The sequence below is a fragment of the Diorhabda sublineata genome, chromosome 8 (assembly GCF_026230105.1).
Source record: "Diorhabda sublineata isolate icDioSubl1.1 chromosome 8, icDioSubl1.1, whole genome shotgun sequence".
NCBI classification, from domain to species: Eukaryota; Metazoa; Arthropoda; class Insecta; order Coleoptera; family Chrysomelidae; genus Diorhabda; species Diorhabda sublineata.
In genome coordinates this window covers 10260293-10282637 of record NC_079481.1, presented here as the reverse complement: position 1 = coordinate 10282637, position 22345 = coordinate 10260293, and the positions used below count along the sequence as shown (strand labels likewise).

General features: G+C 34.1%; 1 protein-coding gene across 2 annotated transcripts in view; it reads left to right on the top strand.

Annotated features, from left to right (window-relative positions):
- Positions 1–22345, top strand: part of LOC130447716 (ras-responsive element-binding protein 1) — a 43886-nt gene that overhangs the window by 324 nt on the left and 21217 nt on the right. The window contains exon 1 of one of the 2 annotated variants that reach the window (XM_056784684.1): positions 7670–7770. The exons of the other annotated variant lie outside the window; for it this stretch is intronic. The gene's annotated coding sequence lies outside the window, so the exon portion shown is untranslated. Of the gene's footprint in view, positions 1–7669; positions 7771–22345 lie in introns of those variants that run through there. 2 annotated transcript variants of the gene reach the window in all.

Genomic DNA, 22345 nt, shown 5'->3' with positions numbered 1-22345 from the left:
TTATTAATATTAATATTTTTTGTTCAAATAAAAATTATATTTCTATTAAATATTTATGAGTTGTACGTTACATTGTTTTTAAAACTTTTTAACTGGTTTTTTTGGTTAATTCATTTAAAAAATCTTTTCTGAAATTTATAAAGGGTGTCTCATGAACAATATCAAATTCCAATGTTCAATTATTATTATAAATGATTTGAAACGGTTTGTACCCGCAAATTTTTTGAGGATTGTCGCATTGCATATTCAACATCATCACGGATCTGAACCAAAAGGATTCTAATGGAAATTTTCCCGGAAAAACCTCATATATTCACTGTATACCTCGAATTTGGTAGCTCGACCATCTGATATGACTTTAAAGGGCACTAGATCTTCATAATACCTCCAGACACGTATCAAAACTTTCTGCTCGGATCGATCTATCTTTCCAACGAGTTCTGGTTGTTTTACAACTTATTTTCCATGTCGGAGTGTTTAGACAAATTCATTTTACATCGCTAGTAATAAATCTTATCTAATGATATTAAAGGGAGTTCGATAGTGGTGGGAGTCCTTCTAACCTTAAAATCCCACAATTAAATACCGTTTGCTCATTAAACGTGTCCTCCACTTCAATTTTCTTAGCTGCAACGGCTGCTTTTAGCTTTTGTTCCCAATATACGAATTTCCACATCTTCAATTTATTGGTAGAAAAATTTTCAAAAAATTCCTGACATGCTTGTATATAAAATTGAATATATAAAGTACTTTGAGGGATATCGATGTCTTTTAGGCATCATTCAAAAGATAAAACGTTAGCCATTGTCTCATTAGAATTTTATTCTTGGGGGTGAATTATACAGGGCGAAACTTGAAGTTTAATGACATTCTACAGTGTTTGTAGTGCGCTCGTGGAAGTGCTGGGCACTCACAGATGACGTGGTCTGCTTGAATCTTTGGATGTCTATGGACAAACTGTGAGTTTTGCTTAAATGTTTGCAGCGCGCTCATGGAAGTGCTGGGTACTCACAGATGACGTGGTCTGCTTGAATCTTTGGATGTCTCTGGGTAAACTGTGAGTTTTGCTTAAATGTTTGCAGCGCACTCATGGAAGTGCTGGCTACTCACAGATGACGTGGTCTGCTTGAATCTTTGGATGTCTATGGACAAACTGTGAGTTTTGCTTAAATTCTTGCAGCGCGCTCGTGGAAGTGCTGGGCACTCACAGATGACGTGGTCTGCTTGAATCTTTATATGTCGCTAGGCAAGCTGTGAGTCTTGCTGATGCGTTTGCAGCGCGCTCGTGAGAGTGTTAGGCACTCATAGAACACGTGGTCTGCTGTTTTAGATCTTCTCCATGCACCATCAGCACTAGGATCATCCGTGATGGTCATAATGTGAAGATACGACGTTTTGGATGACGTTTGTTTTTTGTATTCACGTCTAATTGACTGACATTTTTTCAGTTCTCCAATTTGTATGGATAATTGTTAATATCATGTCATCTATGAGGATCTCTCCACCATATTTGCATTATTTGAGTGCTAGGCAATAGTTAGAAGTGTCTTTAAAAGGCTATTAAAAATTTGGAACCTAGGCGCAATTTTTTTATAGTTAAATTCAATTCCCTTCACTGTAAGGGTTAATTTAGGTGAGTTCGAACTTTTGAGATGATTGTGGGTTCGTTTCAAAGGTGGAGATTTCAGAATTTTGAAGTTAATCAGTCTCGAGAGCTGCTTAATGACTAAAAAGTCGGTTTATTTTAGCATATTTTGATATTCATAACGTTCAACCCACTGTCATGAAATAAATAATCACTGGGATCACTTTTATAAACATTTTAATAGAAAAATTCATTAAACAACCCACTACCAATATCTATTAGGGTCTAACAGACACCCTTAAAATAAATCTTAGTTCGATAGCGTATGTATACGTGGACGTTACCTAGGTAACTACTAGGGGTGAGTAGTTAATGCCGAAGCTGATTATTTATTTGTCTATAGTGACGTTTGTTTCAATTTTTCGTACAGAAATTTATCTTTTTGTCTAACTTTATATATTTCTCCTAATATTTTATTCTATTTCAGTTTATTTTGTTTTGTTATCATTATTTTTCCAATATTTCGAAATAAAATATGAGATTTGTCGAAGTACTCGATCTGATAATATTTTGTTTACCTCCCTTTTTATACTAAAATTTGACTTTTTATTAATTATTCACATCGCTTCTTCGTGATTGAGGAATCTTGAACCATTATTGTATTTAGAAAATAATCTGAGAGGACTAAATCTGGTATGGTAGCAATACAAACTTTATTTCAATACTTTTGATAATTGGAATAACGATTTTGAAGCTCATTGTTGGAAAATCTTTGACCAAGGAGTCATTTTTTTAAGTCTGGAGAAATAAAATGATACGAGGAAACTGATTCTGGCGAATAGGAAGCGTGACGACGTTTTTGCTTGATATCTTCTCTCAAACGTCGCCGGTTGAAAGTTTTTCCTTTTTACAATATAGTAATTGAAAATTATCAAAACGCGCATATCAAAAAACCGACGCCATGACCTTGCCTGCAGTTGGAACGGTCTTTGAACCTAGTCCTCCCTCTTCAGTCCATTGTTTTGATTGTTATTTTGGTTCGGGTGTGTATGATGTATACACATTCCATCCACGGTTATGAAAAAGTGTCAAACACGCGATGGAAACATTTTCACGACGCTGTTTTTTTCAATTGTGAGCAAACGCGGCATCCATCTTGCGCACAGCTTTCTCGTATCCAAATTTTCAGTTAACATGCGATGTACTGCACTTTTTGACATGCCTACTATGACAGCTAGCTCGCTTGAACATCCAGTCCCGCTTTGTGGATTTTCGTCAATATTTCTGGAGTCATCACTGCGATGCTGGTCCTGTACGGCCTTGTCTCACCCAGAGTAGAATCTAATTAAGCTTCCAGATTGGTTGGACTGAGGCCTTTCAAATAAACGTATTGTTTGATGGCTGCCAAACAAATACCAAACAATGTAGCGTCTTCAGTCTTCAAATTTGAAACTTGCGTGGTAATTTTAAAACAACCACCGCCATCTCTAGGTCAAATCAGGTATCTCGTAGTTAACAATACGGATGATTTTGCTTAAACACGTTCCTGTTGTTGGAACAGTCTTTTCGGAAGTCAGTTATCCATTTTCAGTCCATTGTTTTAATTATTTTTTTTATTCGGATCTTTAATATATCTTCTAGTACCATTTGGTAAACTTTTTAGACGATCTCGTTGCTTGTTGTTCTTATACGATTAACAAACAACTTCGAAATGTCCGAAATTTTCAAAAATCACCAAATTTTCATACTGATCTTGTGGAGGATAAATCAAAGATGGTTGAAATCCCTTCTATCCATAAATTATTTGTTTTTAATGTTGTTTTTGACCTGCAACATCAACCCTATCGTTTTTCTTCGAGAATATAATCGTAGTTTTATGGTTTTTTTAGTTAGAAGTACGATGGACGTGTTTTTGAGTAAAATTTTAGTACGTGTGCTAATCGAAAATAAGAATTTATCGACCGGCTGCTTCAATACATCTTGCGAGTAAATAAAATAGATTGAATACTTTCGGTTTATCAGTGGATCGTTTAAAATGTTCAGTGCGTCATTTTAAAAACAAACTCGTCATTAATATCATTGCTACCGATTATTATAGTTTAAATAATGTTTGTTTAAAATATGTACCTGTTTCTATCGAGCTTTCACGTCTTATAAACAAAACGAGTTCTTTGAAAGTAAACAATTCAATTGTTTTATTGATATATATATCAAAACGAATACGATGAAAATAATTCGATGGATATTTTGAATTCAATGAAGCTCGAAAAAAAATTTAGGTGTGAATAATTTCGAATGAATATGGTGGGGTAGTTAATTGGAAACTCGATTCGCGTGTTAATTTCTTTGGTTAAATATTTCAAGAATTAGTAATGAAATTTCTCTTCGGCGAACATATGGTGATTGATTTTGTATCTGATTTATATATTTTTCTTATAATAGAACCTTATAATGTTTAATCCCTTAGCCACAACCCTCGTGTCATATATTTTAAGCTCTAGTAGTTGTTTTTTTTTCTCACCCTGTATGCTACTCAAGAATTCCTTCGACATGATCTAGTTCACTTTGTCTATTTTACCTCATCGCATCCTAAATTCTGACTTTTCTTTTTATCTCTGAAGCTTCCTCCCAATCACCCTTTCTCCATTGATTAATCTCGTCGAGATTTCCTGGATCTTCTCGTTTCCATCTACCAATTTGACTCCAATCGGTAAGTTTTTTCAAACCACCCGGTATTTTCTGTCGTCATCGCTGATTTTCCTCCTTTAACTTCCCCACCGTATAATCCAGATCCTCCTCATCCAGTGGTATAATTACTTGGTCATCCACAATATTTAATAAAAACAATTTTCTGATTGGAAGGAATCTTCTTTTAACTTGTCTTCATATTCTTTTTGTTGTTGGTGTTTCGTTTCTTATTTTTAGCGTTTTCATATCCCTTTTCTCAATCGTGTTCTCCATCTGCCTACATCTTCCCAATCACCTTTTTTCCATTGATTAATCTCGTGGAGATTTTCTGGATTTCCTTCTACCAATTTGACTCCAGTCGGTAAGTTTTTTCAACCACCCAGTATTTTCTGACGTCATCGCTGATTTTCCTCCTTCCCTAAAGTATAACCCAGATCCGTCTCATCCTGTGCTATAATTACTTGGGTCATCCAGAAGTTCCTTGCTGATTGGAATTCCCATTCCTTTGTACTTCTTGGTTCAGTGTTTTAGGGTGTAGTTTTGAACAAAGTACTTAATGTAAAAGTTCTTCAGTTGTAACTGATGTTTTATCCAGTCTCCGTTATATAGATTTCTCTTTGTTTATATATTTTGTTCCATAGCTCCCCATTAACCTTGTACCATGAGCCTTCTATCTTATTCTTCCTGTTGTTATTTCGATTCTTATTTCCATTTTATTTTCTAAATTCTCTCTCCAAAATCTTGCTTCATGACGATCCTTGATGCTTTTATCATCGTTTTACTTGATATTTCTACTTAAATTTGAACATCACTATGGATCCAATATGGAAATTGGATGTCTTCCACCAGGAAAAAACTTCACATTTCTAAAGATGTGGAGCTGGTACCAAAAGCAAGAATATTGAATATCAAACAGATAAATCGGGGAAATCGCTTGAACAAAAATTGGAAAATTGAAATCAGCTGGAAGGTATTTGAAACTACTTCTAGCTTGGATGATCAAGTTTCTTTATTAATTTCCACAATCCATTTCACCAGTTTTCATTCCCATCGAGTATTCTGGGGATCAGTCATTGAAGATTAGAAGGCACTCAGGATCTGAGGTATCTTCTTCCACAACTTTGACCTAAATTAGCATCTGTTTTAGTATTTTATATTCAATTTTCAGTATTCTTAGATGATTCTTTTTTGGTTTAATGATGTTTCTGATATATTTGTTTAATCCTAATTGATTTTTTTATATGTGAATTTTCCTTTTTTAATTAAATTATTAGAGTACTACAAACGTTTAGATAAAATTTTCAACAAAACGAAACCTCTCTGTTTTGCTAACAGATTTATGTGTAATTTGTACTCATCCAAGCACAAACATTTTGTTTCTTATAGAAAATTAAGTCAATTATGTGTATATAATAACGAAAAATAACAAAGGAATTTATAGTAGCAGACATATTTGTTGTGTCGTATGAAATAGCCTTATCATCATCATCAAGACTTTCAATCCTTTCGATTATGGCTATCGCTTAAAAATCCTTTTTTCAAGTGCATTACTTCTTGTTTTCTATTTCCATTTGATTTGACAGGTTTATTTTTTTTTTCAATATCTCACAGACACAAATCGTTGATCGTCTGTAAAACTAATTATTTAATTTTGTTTTAAAAAATTTGACAAACGACTTGACACATGTCAATTGCCATTTTCTGTAATTCTTCTTCCTATTTATTTATGACAGTTGTTTCCATGACGTACGCAATCATTGATCTTATTAATTTTTTTTATATTTTTATTTTTATATTTTTATTAATATTTTTGATTTTATTGTTCGTTTGTAAATATTATTTTTGGCTTAAAAGCAACCGGATAATCGACATATTATTAAATAGAAGTAGATAAACAAATTTATTTACTAATTTACGTGTACAAAGCAGATAGTTTGAGCTCGAAAGTGGAATTGATTTTGCACACACTATAACTAAATATTGTATTATTCTTATTTATCGCATCGATACGGCCCTGAACTCGAACCAAACCCAATTTAGATGATGAATGGGGCGCTTTTCAGAACCTTTTATATAGAGATGATAGTCCGTACAATGAGATAGGTTGGTACAGTTTATTAACTAACGCCACCCAATAACAAACAAAACAACCACCACACACATACATTTTTATACCTTAGACTGACTTCACTTCCTGGGGATGGGGATGAAACTTTGTGTTCGTGCGAAAAAGAGCATCTGACAGGGCAATCATAGGATTGCACCCTCCCGCTGTGAGTTGGGCTAATAATGCAGGTTATTATGGTATTTATAATAGTAAGTAGTCGACGAAAAGCCTTCAAGTCGATTAGTTTTAACAGGGTGGTTCAATTTCCTTTATCGATACATATACTTACAGGGTAATTCTATTCTAAAATAAGATTTCATAGACAGTTTAGCAAGTAAATTGGTTCCCGTAATTTGATAGGTGTCAAATGTCAAATGTCACATAACGTCACTGTTAGAAGTTTAGTTTCAAGTATGAAAAAATCTAAAAGAAGACGTTTTATTAATCAAATCAAGATGTGAAGAAATATTTTACGATTAATGCTGATAAATAATTTAAGATATCTGTCTAGGTATTTCGATTGAAAGAAAGTCAAGTTTAGGCAGAAAAACAAGAAAAAATACCAAAAAAAGAGGGAAACTTTGGATAAAGAAGCTCACTGAAAATTGGTTTACGAAAATTGGGCGGAAAATTCAAAACCGATAAGAAATTTTGTAAACAACTGATTTTTTGTATTCCCATCGTTATATTTCAACGAAACAAATCGAAAACAGACTTTCTTTGAGGTAATAGACTAAAAAAATATCAATGGGGATTAAATCGAGACTTTTAGGCGGCTAACCGAAATTCCATTCCATTTTATGGTAAAAGTTATTTTCTACGACTTTTTTTGAAAGATTTACTGTATGTTTAGAAACTTTCATATAATCCAGGAAAATTATCAAACCGGACCAAAAAATAAAAGATGGATAAATTTCGTGGCACTAATTATAATGTCCTTACAAGAGTACAATAATTTCAAAATTATTTGATGTAATTGCTTGGAAGTAAATGATGAGAAGCAATTTTATTTGCTTGGACCTCGAATAAAATCAATTAAAAAACATTTTCAATAAGAAGTTTCGGGCATTATTTGGTTTTAAAATTGTTAACTAATAAAGAATAAAATTTTTTTTTAATAATATTAAACTAATTAACTTATTTCGTTATATTGAAATAATAGTTTCGCTCGATTTAAACGTTTAAATTCTTTTTTATTATCAATCATTAAAAAACTAGAAAATATCTGAAAGAAGTTGGTGAATTTTTTGCAATAACTTCTCCTATTGATAAATGTTTTATCTGGTATCGAGCTTCTAGACTAGATTTTGAAAGGTATACGAACGCAGGACATTAAACATCAACGAATAAAGTTGTTTGTGTGTGATACCAAATTTTTTAATACTTATTAGTAAGTAAATTTTCTATTTTATTTATTTTTTCGATATTTTTTAAACAAAAACATCGATTTTCGTTTATTCAATGATATATTCATGAATATTGATATTTGTCTGTATGAAATTTTGTCAATATTATTATTTCGATAAGATAACAGCATCATTTTTCTCAATTCTGATCGCTCTCACAATATTGATTATTGTTATATTATATAATCTACGATAGGGATTTCACAGAAATTTTAACCGTTAACCATACGAGGTGCGATTGATTTTATACACCATTCTCTATGAATTAAACGAAATAAATCTAATAAAATGCAATTTCATTGCGTATTTCATAGAAATATTATAAATCTGCTTCGTTATTAACGCCTAACCGAAATAAAACAAAATTTCTCGCGAAAACATCTAGTGTAAACCGAGACGCTTTATCCACTTTGTTCTAACATGTTGAGAAAATCTTCTAAGGCTATAAATTCAAAGAAAAAAGCAAGTCCTTGAATAATTTTAAAGATTCGACGAGACCGCACTATCAACAGGGGTTTTAGGGTCGTCAAGTAAACTTCCTTGCTTTGTTTGGACCCCTGGACGGTTTATAATCTCGTTAAACAACGCATACTTATAACGTTTTGACGAGACCGAAATATCAACTGGGTTTTTAGCGTCGTCAAGTAGACCTCCCTGCTCTTTTTGGACCCCTGGACGATTTAGAGTCTCGTTAAATAACGCAGTTCGCGTCTGAATCAAAAAACCTCAATTTAGGTGGCGCTGTTAGCTGATATATATGGGTATATCTTGGCTCAAAGGCATTTGAAGACCACAAGCAGGTATAGCATTCCAGAATTCCACTCAAAATGATTAGCTGTGACCAAGAACGAAATGTAGAACATTTTCAAAAGCTTCCATCAATAGAAAGATACGTTAAGCTTATATAAATCTCGAAAATCAAAGTTACGTGTTGAGAAAATCTTCTATAGCTTTATCATGAAATAATTTGATATTTATAGGGTCAAAATCTTTTCAAACTCGACCAAGTCACTGATATCATATCTTAAATGGATAGGACTTGATTTACCGAGTGTTTTTAGACCAGAATGGGAGTCGAGTGGAATTGACATAACAAGTTATGGAGAAATGGAAGTACAAAGCAACAATCAGACCTATGCCAAGTCGAAAACATCAAAAAAGAAACAGCTCTTGAAGACCTCAAGCGAACCTCGACAAAATCACTACTAAACCAAGAAAGAAGCGAAGACATCACGAATGGGTATGGCAAAGTGGAAAAAATTGAACCAAAATATAAATCGAATTACAGACAATAATATGGAAGAAAGAAGAAGACGAAAACACTGATAAATACGATTTTAGAAAATATATTAAAAAGTGAAAAATATTTCTGATCATAACATACACCGTAACTTTTACAGGGACAACCTGTACAATCTACAGATAGCAGAAATGTATTTTCCAATCGATTATTTAACAAAAAGATACTTTTCGTTTGACTTGATGAAATTTATGGTATATCAAGAAAACCGTTCGCTATAAAGAAACATTCTGACAAGAATTATCATAAATTGTGATTATTTATTGAAAATACTTACAGGGGGTGTTAAAACGCGGGATATTTTAAAAGTTTGGTATATGCAACACCGAACGAAATGGTCGATAGAATAAACTGTTCAACAGGGCTCGTACGAGAAGTAGTACGAGAAATTTTGTTTTTTAATGTTATCTACTCACCCTGTATAACCAATTATTATCGCAAAACGGAAAGTAAACAGTCTGAGAATTCTCGTCGATTTTAAAGAGACAAAGGAACCGAATATACTACGAGTAAGATAGAATAGAATGAAAGGTAGACACAGTGAGACACATTTCGTGCTCACAAGTTGATATTTGAGTTCCGCTGTGTGAAGATGAAATCGTTGTTCTTGGGGGAGAAGATTTCATTAAAATAACAATTTTCGTTATGGTACGATGGTCACCCTGCATAATACGAAAGTTTGTGTGTGTGCGACTGGACGATCACGAAGAAAAAAAAATAACATTTCGTTCGTTAGCTAGTTTGTAACGAAAAAGTCCTTAATAATTAAATTATTAGATTTTAAATGACGTATTTATATATTTGTGAGGTATTCAAGTTTAAATGATTTGAATAACCTCGGTAAGATCTATGTAAAAACAGGAAATCAAATTTTATAAAATTACATGAAATTCGTAACGATATTTCTACATGTTTCAACGTGGGGCCCACGCCCTACAAGAGGGAAACTTAAATGAAAAAAAAACCAATCGAAAATAAATTCGATACGAGTTTACCCCCTGGGCTATTTACATGCAAAACTAAATTTCGGTGCCAAAATTCAAAGAAAACGCAAGTTCTTGAATAATTATAACGTTCTGACGAGGCGGAAATATCAACTGGATTTTTAGCGTCGTCAAGTAAACCCTCTATGGCAGACAACAAGCACCGAGTGGACCCCTGGACGATTTAGAACACGCAGTTCGCATCTGAATAAAAAAACTTCCATTCATGAAGAAGTTAAGCTGAAGTGATTCATGAGGAATATGTTATTCGATGATTTCTAGCAAAAAAAAGCTCCAAGGAGCTGCACTCGACTCGGAAGCCGTTTAATTAAGCAAGTGAAGCTTTAAGCTGATATCAGTTTCAAAAGTCACGAGTCAGCTGACCAAACGCCAACTGCCAAAATTCAAAAAAAGCAAATTCTTGAATAGTTATAACGTTTTGACAAGACCGAAATATCAACTGGGTTTTTAGCGTGATCAAGTAGACCTCCTTGCTCTGTTTGGACCCCTGGACGATTTAGAATCGCGCTAAACAACGCAGTTCGCATCTGAATAAAAAAACTTCAGTTTATGAAGAAGTTAAGCTGAGGCGATTCATGAAGAATCTGTTATTCGATGATTTTTAGCAAAAAAAAAGCTCTCAGAAGCTCCACTCGACTCGGAAGCAGATTAATTAAGCAAGTTACACTGTAGATCATTATCAGTATCAATCAATACGGATCAGCTGACCAAACGCCAACTGCCAAATTCAAAAAAAAGCAAATTCTTGAATAGTTATAACGTTTTGACGAGACCGAAATATCAACTGGGTTTTTAGTGTCGTTGAATAGACCTCCTTGCTCTGTTTGGACCCCTGGACGATTTGGAATCTCGCTAAACAACGCAGATGTTCGAGGAACTTCAATCTATGAAGAAGGCACTAACCAATCAGGCAAAGTACCAGGAATTAAAGTGAAAAACAAATTAATTGAAAGATTTGGATTCTTCTTATAAAAAATATATTCAATCACGCCGTTTTTATGAAAATGGTTTTTTTATTAAAATTGATGTATGAATATTTTGGATTCAAGTTAAAAGTATGATTAAGAAACTACCGAAATTAAGCTAATTGCTACGTTAGGTAACGTATCTCAACACTTCGGTGACTATTCAATCAAAAATCAACATAACGACGTTAATTTACGTAATGTAACTTTTCACTTTTATTTATAAATAAATAGCGTAGAAACGAAATTGATTATTGGGTTTTTGTGACGTTTTTAATGCTGGTTTTCCTATTTTTTACATATCTAATACCTCTGTATAGTATTTTATCTCCAAAATTTCAATTTTCGGTTTTTCTTTTCGTTTAAAATACAATTTTTCGTCGTAACGCAATTGAAACAATTATCATACGAGGATTGTCCCAGAAGTACCTGGTCTAACCTAAAGATGGCCTCAGCCCAACCAATGTACAAGATGGTAGATTCTAACGACGGAGACTCCGGAAATGTTGAAGATGATGGATGGATGATCGTCGACTGATATTGGGCGAACTAGAAGACGTAGTAGGCATTTCAGAAAGTGTAGTACATCGAATATTAACTAAAAATTTGGATATGCCCGAGATGGATCGCTCACAATGGAACATTTCCATCGAGTGTTTCACAAAAATAAAGCAGTTTCATAACCATGGATGAAACGTGGGTCCATCACTTCACACCCGAAATAAAATAACAATCAATACAATGGGCTGAAGAGGGAGAACTAGGTACAAACAAGAAAAAGACTGTTCCTTCTACAGGAGTCGGTTTCTTGTAATGCGCGTGGGATAATTTTGATTAACTTACTTGAAAAATTGAGAACTATCATTAAACGAACTTATTGCAACGTTTGAGCAAAGACATCAAGCAAAAAAGACCGCAATTGACTAAAAACAATGCGCCAGCTCACACAATGGTTTGAATTGCTACTTCATGCATCCTATTCACCAGATTTAGCCCTCTCTGATTAATTTCTATCCCTAGACTTGAAATAATGGCCAATGGTTAAAGATTTTTCAATAATGAAGAGGTGGTGTCGATTGTTGATGGTTATTTTGAGAAATTTGACGATTTTTATTTTTGTTAAAAGAGAATACGATTATTTTTTCAAAAATCTTTGCTTTCTTTGTGGAATTATCCTTGTAATTCTTGCTTGCTTCGTCCAAAAATTGATGTGCGTTTTATAGGGAGGTTCGGTGCGGGTATTGGGCAATCAAACCCTTTATTAGCTTGATAGAATTCGCAAGTAGTAAGCCTGAATCACACCGTTGAATAATCAGTTATTTAAATAGAATAATAAACGATTCATACGTTTATAAAATGGTGTAATTATATAATTATTTATTGAACTAATTTTCCTTTAATGTTTGTAATTTGAAAGGAAAGAAAAATATGAAAAAAAAAACGTTTGTCAGTTCAGCGATGTGTGTATTGAAAATAACCAAGAATCAAGTATTTAAAAACCAAACAGATGTGTAGATATATAACTATAATATAATATAGTAAAATTTATAGCAATTTCGATATTTTCTATTAAACAAAATTCTCGGTCTGCTAAACAAAATACCAATGTTTCATCTCCGAATCAAGAAAGCGTGCATAACACGAAAACTCTCCTCTTTTTATTATAATAATCAGCAACACAAACAATCGCAATGTTTATATAATTATTTCATATGAAATCTAATTAACTGTAATTTTTTCTTCGATTTTTATAATCAAATTGTAACAATTCAAAATTTATATATTTGAAGAAATAAGGGAACAGTCGTATAATATACAAAATCACCCAAAAAAAATTGAATCACCCAGATGTTTGAACGGTTGAAGATATAATCAAAGACGGCAATCCCAAAAAAATGTTTCAAATCCCGAGATTAAAAAGCAAAAAGCTCCGAATTGATCATTTACAGAGTAGAAATCGCTTGCCAGTAAATACGCCTTCAAAGTTTTGATTTCAATTGGCAAATTATTGTGCATTTTTTGCGTTGTAAATTATTGAGCCTTTAACTAATTTCGAGCTTGGAGTAAGTAGATAAAGGTTATTATTGGAATAGAAGTCATTCACAAAGTAGAAGGCACGTTCCAGTTATTATGACATCAATTATTGCGGAATACGGGAAAAGATGATATCGATTTGATTCCAATTGGCAAATAATTGTGCATTTTTTTCGTATTGTACAGTATTAAGCCTTTAAGCAATTCCGAACGTGAATTAGCTAGTTACATATCGAGCTACGCGTTCCTAAATTGATAATTGTGCAACGATCTTTCTAAAATGTAGAATCGGGCAAACGGATTCAAAGATAAATAATAAAGGAAGAGTCTTTCCAGTAAATATGCACTCAGATTATTGCGGAATGCGGGAAAAGATGATATCGATTTGATTCCAATTGGCAACTGATTGTGCATTTTTTGCATTGTAAAGTATTGAGCCTTTAACTAATTTCGAGCTTAGAGTAAGTAGATAAAGGTTATTATTGGAATAGAAGTCATTCACAAAGTAGAAGGCACGTTCCAGTTATTATGACATCAATTATTGCGGAATACGGGAAAAGATGATATCGATTTGATTCCAATTGGCAAATAATTGTGCATTTTTTTCGTATTGTACAGTATTAAGCCTTTAAGCAATTCCGAACGTGAATTAGCTAGTTACATATCGAGCTACGCGTTCCTAAATTGATAATTGTGCAACGATCTTTCTAAAATGTAGAATCGGGCAAACGGATTCAAAGATAAATAATAAAGGAAGAGTCTTTCCAGTAAATATGCACTCAGATTATTGCGGAATGCGGGAAAAGATGATATCGATTTGATTCCAATTGGCAACTGATTGTGCATTTTTTGCATTGTAAAGTATTGAGCCTTTAACTAATTTCGAGCTTAGAGTAAGTAGATAAAGGTTATTATTGGAATAGAAGTCATTTACAAAGTAGAAGGCACGTTCCAGTTATTATGACATCAAATTATTGCGGAATACGGGAAAAGATGATATCGATTTGATTCCAATTGGCAAATAATTGTGCATTTTTTTCGTATTGTACAGTAGTAAGCCTTTAAGCAATTCCGAACGTGAATTAGCTAGTTACATATCGAGCTACGCGTTCCTAAATTGATAATTGTGCAACGATCTTTCTAAAATGTAGAATCGGGCAAACGGATTCAAAGATAAATAATAAAGGAAGAGTCTTTCCAGTAAATATGCACTCAGATTATTGCGGAATGCGGGAAAAGATGATATCGATTTGATTCCAATTGGCAACTGATTGTGCATTTTTTGCATTGTAAAGTATTGAGCATTTAACTAATTTCGAGCTTAGAGTAAGTAGATAAAGGTTATTATTGGAATAGATGTCATTTACAAAGTAGAAGGCACTTTCCAGTTAATATAACATCAAATTATTGCGGAATGCGGGAAAAGATGATATCGATTTGATTCCAATTGGCAAATAATTGTGCATTTTTTTCGTATTGTACAGTATTGAGCCTTTAAGCAATTCCGAACGTGATTTGATAATTGTGCAACGATCTTTCTAAAATTGGAGAACCTGACTTACGAATCGGACAAACGGATTCAAAAATGATTAAGGAAGGTGTTTAATCCGAGTAAATATCTAACAGATCTCTTTTGTAGTTTGGAGATCGTTCAAGTTGAGTTACACCACACGTACCATAGAAGGGAAGGTCATATCGGGGTTGCGACTCCATAAAGGCATAATAAATTATTATGTTATATATTAGAAGTAGATGAATTCAGTTCTTTGGAAACTGATCTCAGCGCAAAACAGAAGGAGCAAGCCCTATTCAACGTCGACGACGTCAATGGTTTTAGAAACGTTGAGACAAAGGGTGATTATAATCACTGGATATGGTCCTATGAAGTACCGTGAGATCAAAATTGTTCCAAAAGAAACTAGTGATATCTGCAAATAGACATATTTTCCCACTGATGTCTAAATAGATACAAAAAAAGGAATTAGTACCGAACCTTGGGGCACTCCACATTCTATTGACTTGCAAGAAGACTTATCAAGCTGACTTCTGTTGGTAAGGTATGGCTTAAACCATACGAGAAGTGTTCCCTCGAAAGCCTTGGAGAAATCACAGAAAATCGTGATGCACTTGGTGTGTAATCATCTAGTCTACGTAATCCCTTATCGATAAGAAACCTAGACCATTTGGACTGCTACTTTAGACGAGAAAGTATCCAAATATCTTGAATAATTTCGATTTTCAATAATCACTTGAACAAATATTCATCTACCAAGAGCTTCTGCGGTCTTGAAAAACCACCACCACTGAAGATAAACGTCTTGTATTGATCAGTAAACTTAATCGACGACTCAGGGGCCCAGAGATAGCAGCTCAGATCAATGAATCTAATGATCTGCTTTTCAGTATTTTCACATTGAAAAGGAGATTAAGACAAGCTGTCCTTTTTTTAGAGGATGACAGTGAATAACAGATTGCAGTGTGCTAAAGAACACAAATTGAATAGAGGTGGGATCGAGTTTTATGGGATGAAGACTCAAAGTTTGAGGAAGGCAGGAATGATGTTAAATCCCGACAGTAAAGTACGAAGAAAGCTCGATGAAGGTTTGAGGATGTTTTGGAGGAAAGTCGGATAAAAATTGGACTATTTTAGAAAAAGAAAATACAATACGCTCTAGCTACCGGAAATTTTATATTTCAGGATGGAAATAAAGCTTTCGATAACAAAAATATCCGTATCTTTGTTTATTATACCAACTCGAAACGACAATTGTTTAGTCGGACCGTCCTCGTATTGGAAAACATCGATTTCCCAGTAAAATTTTCTGCGGCAATATCATTTTACCGTTGTGTGTGTGTGTGTGTTTTTTTTTTCATCAATTTTATTTTCATCCTGTTACACTGCAGCGTTCCGCGTCCGCGCCTCTTTTCTCGTCACTATCAGGACGAAACTCCTGCAACCCTTCATCTGAGGGTGGGGCGAGGGGTTACCGAGTCCGTAGGCAGGTATCTGTATATGATATGTTGCTATAACGACGCAGGTACAGACTCAGATCGATACAGGTAACGGTAGCCAGCGCCATATTGGAATGGCCCGCTCTCGGGAGATCTTGCTGGTGGCGGCGACGGCGGCGGCGGCGGCGTCACACCCACTTCTCGGTTCGTATTTTCTATGGGTACGAGATTTGCGTCGGGTTTCATTTAATCAATTATGATTGGCCTATTTACGAACATATTTTTTTTTATAGAATATAAGGAATTAGAAATATAATTATCTCAAAAAAAAACGAGATTATCATTTCATAACGACAGACTCCCAGGACATAAACAGGAAGTAACGTTTATTTTTATTTATTTATCGGGTAGCAGTGGATTGGGTTAACCAAAAGATAGAATCTACTTTTTCAACCGTACATTAGAAAGTATTTTTCCAAAAATATAAAAAAACAATAACATATTCAGAAATTATCAAGATTATAAATAATATATCACCGATTTCCCTTCGTGTTTGATAATGGACTAACTTGTTGAAGTGTATACGAGAGTTGGTACTTAAGTTACAAGATATGGCAACACTGATGTGAATATGTCAAATCTGACATTGCCATCATGAAGTTCGACTCACTGGGAACAAAAAGTTACCCTGGAAATGGACAAATTAATCACTTGACGAAAAGAAACTAGACAATTTCTTTTATAAGATCACAAGATTTTTTCAAAAAAATTAAATCATGTTCGGAAAATAGGAGAAAACCAGAAGAAATCAAACCATAGACAAAGATTCTTTGACTGCAAGACTGTCAATAGACAAAGACTCTGTAACTGCAAGACTGTCAATAGATAAAGTTTCTGTAACTGCAAGGCTGTTCATAAACAAAGATTCTGTGACTGCAAGACTGTCAATAGACAAAGACTCTGTAACTGCAAGACTGTCAATAGACAAAGTTTCTGTACCTGCAAGGCTGTTCATAAACAAAGATTCTGTGACTGCAAGGCTGTTCTTAAACAAAGATTCTGTGACTGCAAGACTGTCAATAGACAAAAACTCTGTAACTGCAAGGCTGTTCTTAAACAAAGTTTCTGTAACTGCAAGGCTGTTCATAAACAAAGATTCTGTGACTGCAAGACTGTCAATAGACAAAGACTCTGTAACTGCAAGACTGTCAATAGATAAAGTTTCTGTAACTGCAAGGCTGTTCATAAACAAAGATTCTGTGACTGCAAGACTGTCAATAGACAAAGACTCTGTAACTGCAAGACTGTCAATAGACAAAGTTTCTGTACCTGCAAGGCTGTTCATAAACAAAGATTCTGTGACTGCAAGGCTGTTCTTAAACAAAGATTCTGTGACTGCAAGACTGTCAATAGACAAAAACTCTGTAACTGCAAGGCTGTTCTTAAACAAAGTTTCTGTAACTGCAAGGCTGTTCATAAACAAAGATTCTGTGACTGCAAGACTGTCAATAGACAAAGACTCTATAACTGCAAGACTGTCAATAGATAAAGTTTCTGTAACTACAAGGCTGTTCATAAACAAAGTTTCTGTAACTGCAAGGCTGTTCATAAACAAAGATTCTGTGACTGCAATACTGTCAATAGACAAAGGTTCTATGACTACAAGGCTGTCAATAGACAAAGATTCTATGACTGCAAGGCTGTTCATAAACAAAGATTATGTGACTGCAAGGCTGTTCATAAACAAAGATTCTGCGACTGCAATACTGTCAATAGAAAAAGATTCTATGACTGCAAGGCTGTTCATAAACAAAGATTCTGTGACCTCAAGGCTGTCAATAGAAAAAGATTCTATGAGTGCAAGGCTGTTCATAAACAAAGTTTCTATGCCTGCAAAACTGTCAATAGACAAAAGTTACATTCCTTGTATTCAAGTTTGTTATAGCAGCCTAGCTTCTAGAGGTACACATCGACTTTCGGAGATCATGTCATGTGCCCTTGCATTTAAAAATACTTATAACAGTTACAACAAAACAATAATCTTTGTATCCCCGACAGACTGATACCTGACTCGATAAATTCCAAGTAACCTCCTTCTTGTCCTAATGGCATACAAATAAATTAATCCTTTCTCATATAACATGCATTTTATGGGAAAAGCCTATACTTTTCACCTGCTCATCGTTCCATAGTTAGAAGAACCCAGGCGAGGCGTTTGGAATCGAGGAGACAGAAACTACGTCGTTTCTAGAGATTCAGTTCGCGCTACCTTGTTTAAATATACATTTTTTGTTTAAGTTATCGAAATTTGTTTATGGTACTTTCCTCGATATAAAGTTTCTGTTCTGTTCTGTAAAATATCATTATCCACTTATATGTTTATATTTATTACTAAATTATAGTTTTAAAGACTACTAGACGTAATAATTCGCCATTTTGACGATTTGTCGACCTAAAAAATTTGATCTTTCGAAGATTAAACAAAAATAATAACGGGTTCTCGGAAATCTGTCGTTTTCATGCTTTCACTTCCTTTTTAACAAAGAAATTAATCTTTAACGCGATTAACCAAATCGTTGGTACTAGAATCGTACGTTTTAGTTTGTATGTACAAATGCCACGTACGACACGTGGTTTTCACTAATAACTTTTTTTCGCACAGTTTTTTTATTTTTACTAGAAAAATTAAATACTAATTTCATCTAATGAATATTTATGTAAACGTTAATGACTACCGTAATTTGTTTATTAATCCCGACCAAGGTAAACGGGTTTGCGAAAGAAAAATGTCTCAAATACATGACAAAAACTGCCAATAGATTCTGAATAACCCTCGTAAATTCTATTGCTATTTTTATTATAACATCTAGTTTCTATATTTTGCAATCGGATGCATGAATTTATTTTACGAATTCGTCAAAAAGAAGAAATAAGATAACGTTATCTCATTTTTTGATGTTTTCAACCAGCTGCTGCATAAAAAAAATTTGAATAATGTAAATACTTGTTTGGCGCAACGATCTATTAAATCAAAATTAGTTATTTCATTTTTTTATTGCCGACGGATTTTAAAACATAAATCCAACATTCTGAAGTACCAATTTCTTCCCATTTCGACGTCCAATGTTTTATTCACCAATTCCTGGAAAATTTTACTTTTAATGTCCTTTTTAAGGTTTGTTTTGATGAATCGTCTTGTTTCCAAAAATCGGCAGGTACACGTGGGCGAAGTCACGTAAATCCGTACTGTTTTGCGAAATTCCGTCATTTCATGTGTTATAAATGCGTAGGAGCTCATTTTGGAAAACGGATAGGATTCGTTGATTAGGTCCGCACGGTCATATGACCTGACACTCTATGGAGTTTTTTTAAGGATCGGGTTTTTGCAAGAGGACCACGAATCCTTCCCGGCATCCAAACTCCAATAGAAAAAGAATTTAAAACTTTTCGTGGACAGCTCAAACGATGCCCCAAATTCATTAATCAAGATGGGCATCAATTTCAACAATTACAGCGACCCTTTTTTGAGTTTTTTAAATCTTATTTCTTCATTTATTTGGATAGTCCACCATGGTGTTCATTTTTATATCGAATGTTTTATATATTTAATCAGTTTTTTATTATCAAGATCAGCGAAACTTTTTGTTCTCAAAGTCGCAGGAATTTCCACCCAAAAACGTGGTTCTAATACCTCTAAATCATTCGTATATATGATATATTTAATCACCGCGCGTTGCTCAATACGATCCGTTTTGATACTGAGACGTACTTCTCTTGAATCTATACATAACTAGTTGTACGAGATGGTTTAAAAATATAAAAGGCTAGATTTAAGAAAATCATTAAAAAAGGATGTAAAGCAAGAGGGGACCCCCAAAGAAAAATTTTTGGATACAATATTTGAAGATATTAGTGGGTAGAATGGAATTTCAGTGCAAAAGTCAAGAATGGCAACCCCTGCAGATGTCTGGAGCGTTGCTAATATCGACATACGAGGGTTGTTACACAAGTTTCAAGATTCTTTTGAACCAATTTGAACCATTCCGTTCGAAGTACCTCCAAAATGTGATTTGAATGCATCAATCGCTTCTTCGGGTGTAGAAAAACGTTAACCTCACAATTTATTTTTCATCTGAGGTGATAAGAAGAAATCCTTGGGTGCCAAATAAGGATTATAGGGTGGATGATCCATAAATTCGATGTTTTGATTGTTCAAAAACGTTTTTGGTTCGTCAGGCGATTAATTTTTTTCATTCCCAGGATAAATTTGTTGTTCGTTCTCATTGAGTTCAAAGATTAGGTGCAGTTCCATACTAGCTTTCGCTAGAAGTACTAGAACAGCTGCTATGCTATCTGATAAGCGAGCTGCCATGTATCGATTCTGTGATTGCAAGGCTGTCCATAGACAAAGATTCTATGACTGCAAGGGTGTTCATAAACAAAGATTCTATGACTGAAAGACTGTCAATAGACAAAGATTCTATGACTGCAAACCTGTTCATAAACAAAGGTTCTATGACTGCAAGACTGTCAATAGACAGTCTGCTGGAAGAGCTGCTATGTTATCTGATAAACGAACTGCGCATGTATCGATTTTATAATTAACATATTTACGCTCTTGAATGTTTTATGTGTTCTTTTCACCTTTTTGCGGTCTCATACAACCATGATTCGTCGCTTTCCACCATTTTGTAGACGTCTTTAGAAGCGCCATGAAATTTTTCAAGCATTTCTATGCACCATTCGTCAGGAGCTCTTTTTGAACGATTATCTGATGTAGTAGACCTCGAAAGTATCGTGGAAATGATTCGTCTGATGGTTCTACGTTCCTGTTTGCGACATGTCCAGTTATTTTGAACAAACGGTGTGGACGAAATGCTTTGTTGGATTTGGTTCGGTTTGAAAGACCCAAAAAGTCGATTGTTGTTCAAATTCTTTATCTGTCATGATCTTATAGACTTTGCACCAATCGACACGAATTTTTTTTGCGAAACACAGTGATTCAAGATGGCCCTTAATCACCAAAAGTCGAAGCGATCAGATGGGCTCGAGTTATCGAATTTGTGCAAATATATTAGTTAAAAACAAGTTGTAGTGAACAAAATAAATGTTTACAAAACTACGACAATGTCGAATTTTGTATACTATACATTATAGATGACTTCATGGCCGACTACGTGCTCAAATGTTGTTTAAAACATACCTAAGTTGTATTTATAGATAAATCTCTCGGTTATCATCCATAAATATAAATTAAAAGATGTAGCTTAAGTGACGATGTATGTTTGAAATGTTCGACATTAAAAACAATAGCGATATATGTACGTGTGTATGTATGTGTGTGTGTGTCTGTATGACGCAACGCGTTTATTGAATCATTGGTGCACAGATCGTGCGGTCGTGAATATTTCTTCAGACATTTTTGTCTCGAACTGCGAGACTTTTATTGTCTTTTGAAAACAATCGGAAACAATTTGAATTATGTACAATTACAATGTTTTCTTTTAACTTAATAATAACTAAACAATGAAATTCTTAGTACACTTGGTATTTAATAATGATTTAAATACTAAATACTGATGATTTTGGTTAATACTAGGGTCTAAATCTGGCGAATAGGGTGCATGAAGTAGCAATTCAAAACATTCCAATAACGGATATGTGAGCTGGTGCATTGTCACTTTTTTCTTAACCAAATTCGACCGTTTGCCTGATTTCTTCTCTCAAACGTTGCAATAAGTTAGCCTAATGATAGTTTTTCATTTTTCAAGATAGTTAATCAAAATTATCCCACGCGAATTCCAAGAAACCGACTCCTGTAGAAGAAACAGTCTTTTTCTTGTTTGTACCTAGTCCTCCCTCTTCAGTCCATTGTTATTTTATTTCGGGTGTGAAGTCATGGACCCACATTTCATCCATGGTTTTCAAACTGCTTTATTTCTGTTAAACAATGCCAAATACTCGATGGAAACATCTTCACCAAGCTGTTTTTGTTCTACTGTGAACAAACGCGACAACCATCTTGCACACAGCTTTCCCATGTCCAAATTTTCAGTTAATATACAATGTAAAATGTCTGCTAGCTCGCGCATTTTCAGTCGACGATCATCCAGTGGATTTTCTTCAACATTTCTGGAATTGTTACCTCATTTGGTCGACCACTGCGTTGTTTGTCTTCGCAGATCATACAGTCTCGTCTAAACTTTTTACAATATTGTACCATTTTTTATATCTTGTTTGATCTAAAGCCTTTTAAATAAACGTATTGTTTGATGGCTGCCAAATAAATACTAAACAACATGGT